The 15908-nt window shown below is 40.6% G+C and overlaps 1 long non-coding RNA gene across 1 annotated transcript in view; it reads left to right on the top strand.

Moving 5' to 3' along the window:
- The first annotated feature begins 5490 nt into the window (after nt 1-5490).
- The window catches only part of LOC149916290 (uncharacterized), a 37094-nt gene continuing 26676 nt past the window's right edge, over nt 5491-15908 (top strand). Inside the window, exon 1 of the long non-coding RNA XR_016470446.1 lies at nt 5491-5574. This is a non-coding gene — a long non-coding RNA (uncharacterized LOC149916290). The remainder of the gene's footprint in view (nt 5575-15908) is intronic.

Here is a 15908-nt window from a genome sequence, read left to right as displayed (position 1 = left end):
TTTTTTTCCCCTCCCCTTTATGCCACAAAAACACTTTTTTTTTTTTTTTCCTTTTTCTTTTTTTCCAAAGCAATCTATAAGATGATGAATATTATATTAAAGGTGCATTCTTTGACCAGAGGCCCAGAGGAATAAAAATACCTTCTATCATGCAAGATTGCAGACTCTAGGATAAGAAGGAGAAGGGAATAATATCTGTGCACATGGATCAGTATAAGGGATTTGATCAAACATCAAGTTTTTAAAAGCAGATTGCACAAATGTCCATCAGAGTTGATGTACACCTGAAAATCATCATGCCATGACAGGAGTTGTTTGAGATGTGCCCTTAGGATCTCTATTTGAATCCTACAATTCTTTGATCTCCTTAGGGCTAATGGAATTAACTTGTCCCTTTCTTGAGATCAAAACAGAGAGCCTGTCTTTGAGACACTGAAATCTGTGAGATCTTACCCCAAATATTTGAATATCTTCATTTTTATACATTATTTGCAAAATGGTGAGATGTTTGATCCCACAGTTGTACAGCATCTGTGGAGATCTTAATCATGACTGAAGGGGAAAAAAAAAAAAAAAGAACACATCCTGAAAATAAATTGATATCAACACATTTATCCAGTGCAAAAATCTCAGATGTGATCCTTCTAAACCTCTCACTCCATGAAGGCATAAATAGATTGTTGATTTCTTTGCTGATGTATTTTGGTAGGGTAGATCTGAAACGTCCATCCCTTGGTAAGAAGCCAACAGGGTACAGCTCCTTGCCCCTTGCAGGGCAAATGAGGTGGCTGGCTCCTGCCCTGCACACACTGTGGGCTTGGTGGGGTATCAATGTTCACACCACAGTGCACAACCATGGTAGAGTGGACAGGCTTTGCCAGCAGCCAGGACTTTTCATGTGACAGGCTGGTTGATACTAAAGCTCTGAGTGAGGGCTCTGCTCCAGGAGATCCAGGAGAGGCTAAAGATGTAGATCTAAACAAGAGAGTTATTGCTTAAACTCTAAGCACTCTCTCTTCCATCTGTTCACCCTCACCTCCTAGGCATCTCCTTCACCTTCACGCACCGCAGAGGATGACTTGGCTCAATCTCTCTTGAACACGTTTGTATTTTAGGATGCCAGATTCAGACATTTGTTACGGTTATTGGCACCCTACCCTATCCAGAGCTAAAGATTCCTTCCTCTCTGGATATTTCACTTATTCCTTACCCCCATTTTCTAAACAATACCAGATTTGATCAGATTAAGTCTCTCACTGTTGAGAGAAATTACTCTCTGTTTTGACAATCAATTATCATGTCAGGTTTTTTCATGGATCGGACAGTGAATATTTGGCAATCAGTGGGTTGACCAAAATGTGCTGCCCTCAGTGACACTCTTCAGGTCCATGGATTCTCTCTTAAACTTCTGCTATCAGTCCCCTACAGTGGTTTTGAGAAGCAAAATGATTTAATGAGGTGTACGGTAAGAGAAATATAAAAGGAAATAAATAATCTGGTTTGAAAAGTTTGTCTTTGTGGATATAGTTCCATTCATTGCAGGGCCAGAAGGATCTTCATGCTTGAAAACCATTGCATGACATATCTGAAACCAGGAGGCATGTGTCTGTGTTTCATTCCAGCCCCTCCTTTTGCCCAACAATTTTTGATGCTTCTTTATCATCTTTCTCTTTTAAATTTTCTAGATAGATAGCTTGTCTTGATAAAAGCACATTTCAGGTCAGACACAGGCTGATCATGGAAGCTTTTAAACCCTCTTGCTGACCTGGAATTAGTAGATTCATGCAACTTTCCACCAAAACCAGTACACCATAAAATAAGTGTTTTACGCTACAGTGGTATTGCTGGCAATGCATAAAATAAACGTCCTGCATGTGCAACACCATAACTTCTACATACAGATTTAATAGGTGAATAGATATTGCTTCAATTGTACAGTGCCTAACAATGTAAGCTGTTTCATAGTTGTTCTGCAGCAGTTACACCGATGATCCATTGCTCAGAAAACTCAAAGTGCTGGATGGGATGGCACCCCTCCTATTTTTCTGAAAGGATGGAAGAAGAATATATGGGTATATGCTGTTTTATGGGATTTTAATGTTTTTGGAAGAGGCAATGGTTTTGCCTGGTTTTGATTTGCGTAAGAGGTCTAACCGTGTTGTAATATATTCTTCTAACATTCTTTCAGCATGAAATATTTGGAAATTATGATTAGGTGTGGGTTTTTTTCCTTTTTTTTTTTTTGTTGTTGTTGTTGTTGCTTGTTTCCATTTTTTTTCTTTCTTTTTTCCTTTCTTATTAAATTGAAAGTGCAGTTCTTTCTGAATTTTTCATTTCACACTTTACATCATATATTTATTTATATCATATATATTATATAGTTGTGCAAATTTAAAATCATAGAAGATGATAACAAGGTATTTTCTTTTAACTCAAAATGTATTTTTTCCATCAACAAAGAACCAAAAAAAAAAACCAAAAAAACCCAACCCCCAAAAAAAGTATAGAAAGTGTGGTTTTATTGACAAGCCAATAGAAATAAATTTGACGAACTTTAACAATCTTTGATTTCCTCCTTCTACAAACCTATCTGGGCCATGAATCAAATCCCAACAAGCCTCCCTATTTTCATTCTTTAATCCTAGCATACAGTTTAGAGAAAGGCCAAACCAAGAGATTTTTCTTCCGCTGCATTGAGCGTGCTTTGTTAGATGGAACTATCTGCTGGCTTACTTCTTCAGCTGGGATTAACCTTCCATGTGTATATGGGTTATTAGAATTAAATAAAAAAACTGAAAAATAACCGAGTGATGGGAAAAGGAGGTCCCCTATGTATCCTACATTCAGAAAAATAAAATCTGGATTTTTCCTTTTTTCTTGCAATGGGTAAAAGCTGTTAGTTGTTGTGTGAGAACTGGAAGAGATCACATTTCCACCCATGGAGAGGTTCTCCAGCCCTGAGCTGAGCTTAAATGGATTTTACATCATTCCTTGCCTGCACATTCAAGCTCTGCTTTCCTGATTCTGTACAAAGATCACTGCTGTTTCTTGTCCACAAAACGGACTCTTTATTTTTCTTCTTTTATTTATTTTTTTCCCCTTTTCCTTCTTCACTCGTGGGCTCAAGAGAAAGGAATGGGGTGGGAGGAATGCAACGAAAAGGAGGGAGAAGAAAGGAGTGTGAGCGCGTGGGGGGATGCTGTGTCCTCTTGGGAGGCAGTTCCTGTCATGGATATTACAATGGTTGTCACTTGAGCGATCAAAAAAGAGGGAAACACTGCAGAAAGGATGAGTTTCCACAGCTGTGAAGGGCTGCTAATGACACCGCCACATGTACCCCCATCACCACACTCCTTCCTTCACTTGTGTCACTCTCCACGCGAGGAGCACAGCAGAAGTCCCTGTGCAAATTGGCACAAGGGGCTGCCCAGAGCACTGCAGGCATAGGGGGGGGTCAGAAGCAGGCGAAGGCCACCCTCACCCCAGCAGCAGGGACTTTTATCCTGCTTACTTTTTGCTTCTGCATGGTAATTATTGTTTTTAACAACAGAATATTTGGGAAAGGAACAAGTATTGCTGCAGAAAAAAAAAAAAAAAAGTGTTTATGAATAATGGAACATTTCAAATCCATCTGGTTTCTGAGACATTTTTTAGTTTCTTGCTACAGCCAATTATATAGCATGCTTGAGTGATAACTGGTTTTATCCTCAGGCTCATTCTGCACACTAATTTCTACACTGATAGTTGCCACCAACCTCTGAGGTTAGTAGCCATATGGTAGTCCAATATGGCACTTAATACTACACTTGTTATACAGTAGGCAGTATTCCGGCAATCATAAATCCACATTGTAGTAGGCACTGTAAAAAAGCTGTGAGTCCTTTTCTGAGTTTTGGCAGTGCTGGCTATTTTTAATTTAATTTCAAGGACATTATAGAATCATTTGCAACTCTTTTTTTTTTATTATTTTTTTCTTCTCTGTTTTATTGCTGATGAAAGTCAAATTGCTGGCACCAATCCTTCCTGTAAATGGCAAAGACAGTGGAGAGCGATAGTTCTTTTCCTAGCAGAGGATCTCCTGATACCAATGCTTCTGTCAAATTGATCCCATCCAGTAGGAATTGGAAAGCCTCCTCTAAATTGTGCTCTGTGTTGCTAAACAAATGCCAGTCACTAGAAATAGCAAAGTGGCATTTTGTGGGCTACCCATCTTGCAAAATAATAACCACCCTTAGAATTAATTCAAGGATTTTATCAGAATATTCTCCTCTGATGAGCTATAGTGCAGGCTGGCTGGGGCAAGGTGCGTCATTATTGTACCTATCACAAACATCAGAGGCACAGGAGGATAAACAGTCATCAATGTAAATGCAAATCCTTTCCAGACTGGGGAAGGGAATGTAGGTTTGCAGGCTCCCATACCTCTACAAGCATTAAGGCAAAGACTTTCACAGGGAAGAGGGTAAATACTCACATGCAAATGTACAGGAAATTGCACAGAAAACAAATCCATCCTTTCATCAACCTATTCTCATTTCAGCACCATATTTCCTATGAGGTTGAAAAATCTGCTGCATGAGAGCATATGTTTCTTCAAAACTCATTTCAGATGTAACTTTTTTTAGGCTTCACCTCCTCTTCATGCTTTCCTTCCACAAATTGCTTTTCAGGGCTGTTGTTTTTCCTATTTATTTGCTCAGCAGTCACTGAGATCTATCTGTTTCAAAGAGGGCTTTTTACAAAATGAATGGTATAAGAAATAAATTAATTATTTTCACATCTATTAAAATAGAAAAGAATTGCCCTGCATCTAGACTTCTCTCTTCTTTCCCAAATCTAGCATTTTTTTTCTTTTTTTCCCTGGTGTTTCAAGCAATTAATCAGTAAGTGTAACTTTTAAGGAAGCTTTATGGTGCATGGACAGCTATCTACTACAGAGGAACAGCCAGCCTGCATGAAGCTCAGATGGAGGAGGTAGAATAAATAGACTCTAAATCTTGTGTGTGACAGGCAAGTTGACTGAGGGATTTAGGGAAATTGATATGATGGTTAGGGACAACTTGATCCAATGGCCTGAAAGGAGATGGAGAATTAGCTGTCTCTTATCCCAGATCAAGTCTGAAAACAGAGGAGAAGCACTCAGAAAAGCTACAAAGTAGACATGATTTCTTGATATAACACCATGTTATCTGTACTGCTAGTAAAACCATGGAGTCATTACCGAGCTAAATAATATAGCTAGCAAGTTAAGACTATACTAACAGGATGAAAAGGGATCTTAAGGGATAAGGAGAATAAACTTCATATGTCTTCATATGATTTGAGTTTGGCTACCTGAGGTCGCATGATAACTGTTGAGTCACGGCTTGAACCACTGATTGAACACCTGGGAAAGAGCCAGTCAGCCCTGGGAGTGCAGGTGAAGGCAATTCACTGATATGACCAGAAGGGGTAGAGCCTGGCTGCACCTCTCTTAGACCTCAATGAAGGGCTGACTGCTACTGGTGAAGGATCTCTGGTTGGAGATTCTTCCTTTGTGGAGTTTTCCTTGCAAGCACAGATCTTCAGAGATGGGTGAGTACTTTTTCTTAGTAATACTATTCCATTTGCACTGGTTCCTTTGCTGTTACACTTCTGTATTGCCTTTTTATTGCGTTGGTCTTTCCAATTGTAACAGAGGTTGAAGAGTTTGTTATTAGAAGTCCTGAACTTCTTGTCTGTGTGAAATGTCTAGCGTTGAATTGGGAAGTAGTCGAAGACTGTTTCCATAATGAATAGAAAGTAATAGGAAAAAGAACTAAAACAGCCCTTGTTGACATGTTTGCTTTGCTTTTATGAATATCACAGCTCCGTTTGTATCTTTCTATATCTCTTTTCATATCGTACATACTAGATACTCCACTAACAGTCTGAATTTGTAATAGACTACTTGGTCTTCATCCAAACATAGAAGTCTGCAAGTTATCTAACAGCGAAAGTCCACAAATAGATATGTATTTTGGCTGTGAAAACAGTTCTTAACCTTGTGAATTCAAGCCGCTTATTTCCAGAGTTACATGTACAGAAGCAGAAAAATGAGAAATGTTTTTCATCATTACTCTTTCTCCAGTAAAATAATTGATCCCAACAAAGATGTTGAGTAAATCATAGGACTCCTTCAAACAGAAGGGTTTGCTCTTCCTGTCTGAGAGCATCCATGTTTGAAAAAGCTGAGTTTTAATTTCATCTTTACCCCTAGAGAATTTGTGCTGGTAGTCTGTCTGGGTTCCTGTACCTATATCTAAGTAAGGTGTTGGAAAAGAGAGGCCAAACTTTATTATTAATAATGTATGTTTTTCTGCTTTGAAAAATCTCTGGGCCCACCTCTGTGGTTGTTTACCAACAAGCTTTTCCCATAGTTAGCTTATTCCACCTACAAACTTAATTGGTAAAAAGCCATCCAGAAAAAGAGTATGCATACCAAGGTCTTTCTAACTAACAGATGCCAAATGCTCTAGAATCACTATTGCAGCACATTTACAAGTGTAAACAAGCTTTTAGGATAAGCTTTTGCAAAGTTTAGGATTTGGCAGCATTGCACGTGCCTTACCATTTCCTTTTCTTGCTAGAAGAGAGGATGAAAAATGCAGATATTTTTAAAGCAGTACTCTGTTTATATATATAAATATATATATATACATACTTAAATATATATCTCTCTCAAATAGTACTTTTTTTGGCTGTAAAGTGTCACAGAATGTTGTTTTCTTAAATGCAAATTCCCCCGGTAGTGACTTCTGTGATCTGTTTGTTTAATAAGTCACCAGTCAAGTAGCCCATATCTAAATCTGAAGACAACTTGAATGGATGGGCAGCTGAAATATTCCCCCAGGAAGCCAGGACCCGCAGCACCATCTTGCTAGGAAGTGCCTCAGCTCCAGCTGATGCAAGGAGGAAAGTCAAAAAAGGCAGAATCTGAGTGAATGCATTTGAAAGCCAAAAAAAAAAAGAGAGACAGAGGGGAAAAAAAATAAAATAACAATGAGATACTGATAGAAAACAGTTTTCAGTATTCAGCAGCTCTCCTCATCATGCCAGTCCAGGGCTTTGGAATAGACCCAGTGGAGGGCAGCCTCCTATCCACATTTCTGACAGACGGGGCATGATGCTCACCTTTCCTGCCATCTAGTTTGTGCTTTGACAATTCAGTATGGAAACTCCAGCAAATGTATGCAGAGCTCGAAGATCCCCGGCTCCTGTTCTCCTCTCGAGGAAGTTAGCCAGGCATTGCAAAAATGTGATGCGTGAATAACACAGAGTCTAAGCAGAAAATGAGTATGTTTTAAACAAGTCCACTGGAAAAGAATTAGCAGTGAAACTGAAAAGAGCCATATGCCAATAAGGGGGGAAAGTGACTCAAAGTGACACGTTGTAATAATATAATTGAGTTAGGATTAAATTGCAGAAGGATAAAAGCAAGGACAGAGCTAAAAAGGTAGAGACTGCGACATGTGCTGCCTTGTTAAGTGGGAGATGGTCAACAGGAGGGGATTCTCTTGCCGTTTTCCTTTCATTTATAATTAGGCAGTGAAAGTACCAGGGGCATGTCAAGCCATTTGAGGGTTTAAATAAAACAGCACTTCTCTGAACCATCATGGCTCAGTTTCAGCATCTCCCCATCCCCCATGACTCCTTGGAGGCAGTGGGAGTCCACAGCTATCTCCTCCTGTGGGAAACCCTCCCTGGCAGACAGCATCCGGACCTTCTCTGTCTCCCACCCTCAATCTTTATTGTTAAGGGAAAGGGGGAGGTGAGAAGGGTGTGAGGCACCCTGAAGAAATCCCCTGTTTATTTAAGAGTTTTTGCGGGCAGGGGCGTGGGGGAGGGTGCTTCTTTTCCTCCTCTGAATTCTCCTCTATTAATATATTCCATTTAAATTGCTCACGGCACCATGTACTAATTAGGACTAGAATGACAGTTTGAGGAGAACAACTGAACCCACTTGAACTCTTGGAGTTCAGAGTTCATGCACATATGGGAAAAACATCTTCCCATTTATTTCTGCAAATACGCTGCACGACTCATGGAAAATATAGGTGATATGGACAGAGCTGATCCTAATGGCTCCTGAAGATGCTTCAGATTGCAGCCAAAGAGATTTAAAATACTCATTTAAAGAAAACTTGTACTGAACTGGTTCCGCTGATGATCACATACAGAATTGCACTGACATAAATGAAAGAGTTAATTTGATACCAATTTAGACATACTAGAACAAAAGCACGATGAATGTCCTAAGGAATGTAAAGGCAGGCATGTTCCAGTCCAGTATGTCAATGAAGAATAGTTTCCAGCTAGACTAAAACAAGAAAATTGCTCAGAGCTACATGGAGCTGTGCACTAAATAAATGAAGCCAGAACATGTTTGACTGAAGGCAAGGCTCTGTGTTAGCTAATCTCAGACTGGGCGGCTCAGCACTTACCTTCAGTCAAAAGTCTGTGGTTTTTTGCAATGTTCATGTAATAATAGCAACACTTAGTGATTGTAAGCATATATCTTATAGCATTTTAGTCAGGTGTGTAAATTGTACTAGGTGCATGCATTGATTTAACTTCCCCAAATCAATTTTCTTATTTTGATGACTTTTATTTTGTCCATTTAAAACAACACTTCTGGTGCTGGCTTTGAGCCACTTCCATCCCCATCGTAGAGCATCCAAATATTGACTTGTACCAACTTAATGAAATTGATTTTGACTTCTCACCTTTTATTATTTTGGCGGGAGGTTGTGTGCAGACCAACTCTATAATGAAACTGGATGATTTACTCAATACCACGCAGCAAATCATTGCCACAGCTGGAAACAAGAACAGGTTTCCATAGAGGGCCACAATACAAATGTGACTATAGGCTCTCAAAAGCAGCATGCTTGAATTGCCTGTAAACTCTGGTTTAGGTATTGGTTTCTCCCTGGTCTGTTAAGGAGAGGTTTCTTTAAGAGTGACTTGGCTGAAATGTCTGTTCCTCATCTGTTCTGTTGTACCCTCCACTACTCTACTACTGCATTCTATTTCTTGCAGTGGCCTTCTTGCTAAGGTATCTGTGTATGACGCTATAAGGAACCATGTGACAGACAGCAACTAATTTCATTTGCTTTCTTTTACTCCCACATCCTCTCAGCCTGAGAGGAATTTAGGAATGGTTTGGTGGAAGTTTGTGGCAGGTCTTTAGAGACATAAGTGATTCAAAGCCAATCAGTGCATCTATAAATCCTTGTAAAGCTCAGATTCTGGATACCGGGTTACCCTTTCATTATGTGCTGACCCAGCGAATGAGGCTGGGGTATTCCTAAGACATTCATCATCTTTCATTGTGCTGCACTCTCTGTAATTTTTCCATAGCATGCATGACTTAAAAATGGTATCTTCTAAACACTGATCTATGTTTAGATGGCTTTACAAATGGACACTTGTATGTAGCATAGGTGTCTTAAACATATACTGGATAGATAGCCAGGCATACAAGAATGTGTCATACAGAAACCATCTATGCTGACCGTTTTGAAAGTACTCCTCTCACCATTTCAGTCAGTTTTAACTGACTTTTACCTCTCAAAAGAGACTGCAGTGTAGGCTAGGTACTCTGTGGGCACAGAGTTGCACAAAGTCTTCCATGAAAAGCTACCGTTCTTTGGGTGTTAACAGTTGAGGGCAACTGTTTTGCTTTCTGGAGGATGGAAGAAGTAAACTGTTAAGGACTTCAGGCAATATATATATAATGACTGACAGCCAAAATATAGAGACATAAAGAAATGGATGACAGGGCTAATGCAGTTCTGCACATCTCCATCACACAGTTCAGACACGGGCATTTTTCTTTTTCAGCCTCTGTGTTTTAAAACAAACCGGATTGGGCCATTGCTGCCTGTAGATTATGGCCCTCGAAGTGATAAACATGCTGTTCCATTGCTATTTGCCCCATGAGATAAACATTTCTGATGGATTTTTCTGACAAAACTGAGAAACCTAATAATCGCAACGTCAGAAAAAAGTGAAAACTGATTCAGCTTGATCCCCAAAGGACAGGAGAGGGAAAACAGCAATAGGAGATACAGTTCTCTAAGACTGAACTTGTCAAAGCTCTTTTAGACTGCTTTGAATAAGCGCATTGGCTTGGTATTAGAAATAAAGGCATCAGACAGTAATTTGCATGGATTAGGATTGTTAACGTTTATCAATTGCTGGGTTTTAAAGAACTCCCAAATTCTTGATAGGAGTATCTCTTTGTAGTGAAAGATTCATAGTGGGAGTGAAAAAAATCCGATGAATTTAAAGCTACAGATGAGAGAAAGCAAAGCCATCCAGATCTAAACTGAGATACCATTAGTGGTTCCCATAAATCAAATCATGTTTATAGCAGGGATACAGTTGAATTACCATCTGGACTTTTTAACCTCGACATTTATTTCCGAACCCTCCTCCAATATTGAAAGTAAACTTAACCCTTCCTTTCATCTTCAGGGCTTTGACCCGGTGCCAGTTCTTATTTTGAAGGAATGATCTGATTTTTGACGGGGACAGAATGTCACACGTGGCTTGAGGTTGGAAGGACTGGGAGTTTCTTGCAGAAGGCAAAGTCATAAAAGAAATAAAATACACCCATTCTTAAATGAGATCAGCTGAATAGAGGGTCAGTGGGAATGAAGTCAGAGGGAGGATAAAGAAAGGAGGGTTCATTTTAATTCAGGTAGAGGATGCAGATAGGGTCCAAGGACAAGGTGGTTAAACACATAACAGTCAAAGGGAACTTACGTTCTCTCTGGATCAGTGCAGTTATCAGGAGGGTAGATAGGTGTTGAAGAGGTAGTTCCTGTTTTCATTGATGCTAATAACAAAGCAGTCATTGCCTTTAATAGTGCAGACACTTACTACTGTGCAAATAAGAACTTTAACCCTTAACAAGTCAAGCTCCTATCACACAATTTTTAAAGTCATGAAAAATCCCATGAGATATTTGGATCTTGTTTCCTTTGTCTTTTTCCTTTCACTCTGTGCCTGAGCTTCCTGATTCAGTCAAAGAGCTGCCAAAGTAGTTAGTAAGGGATATTGTCACTTTTATTTCCAGCTCAAACTGAAAGAATCACAGGAGAGGCCTCTTCTGCCGATCTCACTGCTGTGAGCAACTGGACAGACTGGGGTTTGTTCAGACAACCAAGAGAGATTTCTGAAGGCTGCACTTTCCCATGTCACCGTTCCAATGTTTTTCTTCCTTCTATTTCTGCTCATAGGCAGCGTGGCATGGGGATTGCAGAACTGGCCAGTAGTGCTCTGGTTCTGCAGGCTTCTTGCGTCAATATATAATACTTGTGCATCTCTGTAACATAGGGAGACAGCATTTCCACACATCAGAGTGTTTGAAGGATAAGCGTATTGACTTAGACATTATCCAGTGACAGTGCTTAATAAACATATATCCAGACAGCAAGAGGCATGATAGTAAAATGGCACTGTATGGGTATATGGCCACAAAATGCTTTTCTGATCCTAAGCAAGATGACCAGATGGTCTCTAAGTGACCAAGAGGATGAATATAGGTAGAGCAACTCATCCTAGGGTTTTGCCATTTAACAAGCTGAGCTCTCTGGGCATCCGACCTGGCCATCGTATCCTTCAATAAGAAACAGGAGGCTTTTTTTTTTTTGGCAGCTAGCTTCCCTGGAAAAAAAAATCATCTTCCACCTCCCTTCCAGCGTTGTTTCCGTAAATGTCTTTGGTGTCATGCATTTCAATGTGAGCTGAAGGTTTTATTCTGTCCTTATTAGAGACAACCTCATATTTCACACCCAGCCTGGTGCCAGGATCTTCTTAGACTATTGGCGACATTACTGCCATTTCCTATCTCTCTCCTTCCTGAATTTACCTAACCCAGAGCTCTGGCCTTTTGTTGGAATGATTTTCTGCCTTCCGGCCCTCTGTGCCGTGTGTCACATTATGTGCAAAAGGTCGCAACCCACTTCCCCTGACTTTAGACACAGGATGAGGAAATGAAGAGGAGTGAAGTTACTGATTTCATTCTGGAGGTCAGGGTGGGTCTTCTTGGGGTAGGAGTGGAGTATGAAGAGCAAATGTTGCCATTTGTTATCCATATTTTATCAAACAAACAAAACCCCCCAGCAATTACTCATGTTGCTGAATCGGAAATATTTCTCAAAACAGCTGACAAATAGAACAGAAGGACAACGGGTGGACAGTGAGGAGGGATTATATATATACACCCATGTGTATATATAGCACAGACACAGGCATCCAGTTTTTTAGAAACAAAGTGAAGACGTGCAGAGGAATCGTAGGATCAGCTCCCAGCCACCCAAAGGGCAGGCAGGCTGCCTTGCCTGCTCAGTAATTCTCTTTTAGTGTTGCACAGTCTAATTATGTGCTAACCCACATTCAAAAACTGTAACGTCAAAAGGGTAAGTGTCTGAAATAGTGCCAGGAGAATGTTTTCCAGCACTGGGGAATCCCAAACTTTGCCCAGTACAGGACTGCACTGGCTCCAAGCCAGTAGCCTGAGGGCACAATGAAAGCACATGCAGAAGAAAACTTCTTTGCTACCCTCTTCTCCTATTAGAGTATGAATATATGTATCCCCATGTGTGCTGTTAGGATGTAATCCAAGTGGCCTTCTTGTGTGTAGGGACTGGAGGCTTCAGCCTCACCTGGTCTGGTGAGGGCAGCTGCCCCCTTTAAAGGATCAGGTGTTATCACCTGCAAAGTGCAATGGAAATGTACATCTCCTGGTGATTTGGGGAGCAGTAGTAGTGGATTCTGCCTTCGTGGGTGGGTTGGAGTATCCTCCTCCACCACTGCCCATCAGCCACCAGACCAGCAGCTTCGTGCCCCCTGAACAAGTCCAGTGGTGGTTCAGGAGTGCTATTCCTGCTCCAAGCCTTCAGGATTCCTCCACTTATCTGTTGAACTATTTGTGAACTGGAGGGGGAGCAAAAACAAAGAAAAAAAAGCAAACAAACGGGAAGGCAAAAACCCCAAAGCACTTCCTTTCTGCAGACTGCTGGTTGTACCTAGGGCTGTGGCTGGTTTATGTATGCATTCGGAGTAAGTTCTCTGAGGAGTATCCTGCAGTCATTTCTCAGCGAGTGTGAACAAACTCATTAACAGCTCCTTTACTGGAATGATAAGTTGTTTCTTAATGAAGGGAAAAATAAATACCCTCACTAACCCAGGCACCATCACTAGAAGTCACACATCATTCTTAAAGACTCCTTATTTTCCACCAGAGACATTTGTGTACAGCCCTTAAACAAAATGAGAGCTCGCTTCTCCTTCTCAGTAGCTCTTTCAGATGCTCAAATTGCACAGCATTTTTTAGGTGTTTTTCAGAGTTTTACCCCAGATATGAGCAGCTTAGGTACAATAAAATAAAAAATAATGATCTGAATCCTTACCCATTTTGAGAAGGGAAGGTTTGTAGCACTTAAAACAGGGGACCAGGACCCAAGAGACGGGGGATGTATTCCAAGAGCTGCGATTGACCTGCTATGTAGTTTCACTTGTAGGGAAGTCACTTAAGCTCTTTGTGTTTCAATGTGCCCATTTGTGAAATGGAGATAATAATGCCAAGCTCACAAGGGGGCTGTAAAGGTTAATTAAATAGAGTTTTTAGGTGATTCTCCTTCTTTGGATGAAAAGTGTGACAGAAGTATTGTTTATTAATGGAGCCTGTGCAAAACCGATGATTCTGAAGATTTTCAGCACAGAAAGGCCTGATGATTTTTGTGCATAGGAAAATGAACACTGAAACTTTACTTTGCAGTTGCCACTTTTATCAAGGAAAATCAATTCTGCTTGACTCCCAAAAATATGGGTGTATTTTGCATTTGTTTCTCCCTTTTTAACTATATGCTGATAAAGGTACAGGTAAGACTGATTAGCTATCAACGACAGCGGAAAAAATCCACTTAGATGATATTTCAGATGCTTCACATGCTCCAGGATATAAAACCACTTTTAAATTTTGAATGTCAGGAGGAGGTACTGCAGGACATCAGATTCAGCTGTTTGTTCACACCTATTCAGGGCTCATTGCTGGCCATTTTCAAATGCAGATTCTCGGTTACTTTCATCCAGTCTCATGTTTCTACCTCCAAGTTTCTCCACAAAAGGAAGTCATAATACACGCAGGAAAACCTTATCCCTTTTAGTCTTCACTGTAAATTGCCCTGACCCAGACATCAAGCAGCGTGACTGCAGAGTTTGCTGCAGGTTGGCACAGCAGCACTCTGCAGGGCTGGGGCAGACCCACACGTGGGGAAGTGGGATGTGTGCTGCACTCTTACCCGAATGCACATGGATGTGGGAACATCATTACGCCTCTTTCCAACACAGAGCCATATGCTTTGCAGAGACCAGACCTGCTCCTGTCCCTCACTCAAGTCATTGGTGGGAGTTTTCACTTTCATGTCATGCGTGTGAATGCGGTGGATTATTTTTATTTTCATTACTGTTGGAGCCTTTGCATCACTCATCTGTATAGGAATGCCCCAAGAAATAACAGGATAATAAGAGAAGAATTATAGGTTCAGCTTCTCTGAAAGTTGCTTACACTGGAGCTTGAGTTTGGGCTGAAGATTTACATGCTTTCCCTCTCTTGCTGAACAAGGTGACCTACCCTATAACCACAGAAATTTCAAATGAATAAGAGCTATTAAGTTATCTTGTCCACCTGCCCCCTCTGGCACAAGATTGAGAGGGTGACATGGTTTCTGGCAGTGGGCAGCGCACAGCCCATGACAGAGGCTGCACACAAATATGAATCATGCTGTACTTAAAAAGCCCATATGAGTTTACTCTGGGCTCTTCACCCTTCTTTGTAGCTGGTGGGAATGGGGCCCTGGAACTTTAAACAGGTTGACAAAATGGAGATTAAATCAAATTGTGAAAACAACACAGATTTAACCCTGTGAACTCCTCTAGATGCTCTATTGACTATTAGTGATTATTGTGCTGGTTTTGCCACTGTGAGATTCCCCCAGGATGCTGCTTTTAAGAAAAAATATATAAAAACTACTCACTGTGTAAATCTAACATCAGTTAGTGGTTTCCCAAGTAAAGCTTGTAGGATGGCTCCTTGAGCCTCAGATGAGAAAACAGTTCTCTGCAGATTGGAGAGTCCTATAAACAGAAAAGAGAACCTGAAAAGACCAAGAAAAATGAGTCTTTTCAATAGCATTGAGGGAAATGGCATTTTGATTTTTTCCAGCCACAGAAAGACTCCTTTTCACCCTCTCACATCTCTTTCCAATCCTGATGTGCCTGCACATACCTGGAAATATTCACTTGGTATTAAATGCAGAGATTTGTTTAAACTGCATTTAAAAAAAAAAAACAGCAACAACAAAAACACTTGTCATGAGCTATGGGCGCTCTGACAAACTCTAAAAAAAAAAGCTAATTTGCATGCAATCAGTCTATGCTGGTCACTCACTATCATGGGGAACCCCCTTACCTTAGATGTCTGATAACACTTTGGAGGTCGTGGAAAAAAGAAGGAATGTGGACCAAAGCAGGAACAGATTTTCAAAGTCAAGGCCATAGGATTTGTTGTAAGAGTTGTGATGGCTTTATTGCATGGGTACCACTGGATGGTAACACTCCTTAGTGTGCACTTTGAAGATCTGCGTGTTCAGGGAGTGTTTTGAGGAAAAGATTCACAAACATCCCATCCCTTGGAACAGTCTCTCATTGCTTTCTCATAAACTGGCCGGCAGCTTGACTTTTTTTGTGATTATTGATATTGAAGCTGCCCATCTTTTCCTGAACTGTCATGGACAAATACTCATGTTCAGTTTGAGAAAATGACTATCTTCACTCAGTGTTTGTCCCCAGCAATATCTTCAGTCACGATTACTGGA

This window comes from Phasianus colchicus, chromosome 12 (assembly GCF_987193195.1).
Source record: "Phasianus colchicus chromosome 12, bPhaCol1.hap1.1, whole genome shotgun sequence".
NCBI classification, from domain to species: domain Eukaryota; kingdom Metazoa; phylum Chordata; class Aves; order Galliformes; family Phasianidae; genus Phasianus; species Phasianus colchicus.
This window is presented reverse-complemented; position numbering and strand designations above follow the sequence as displayed.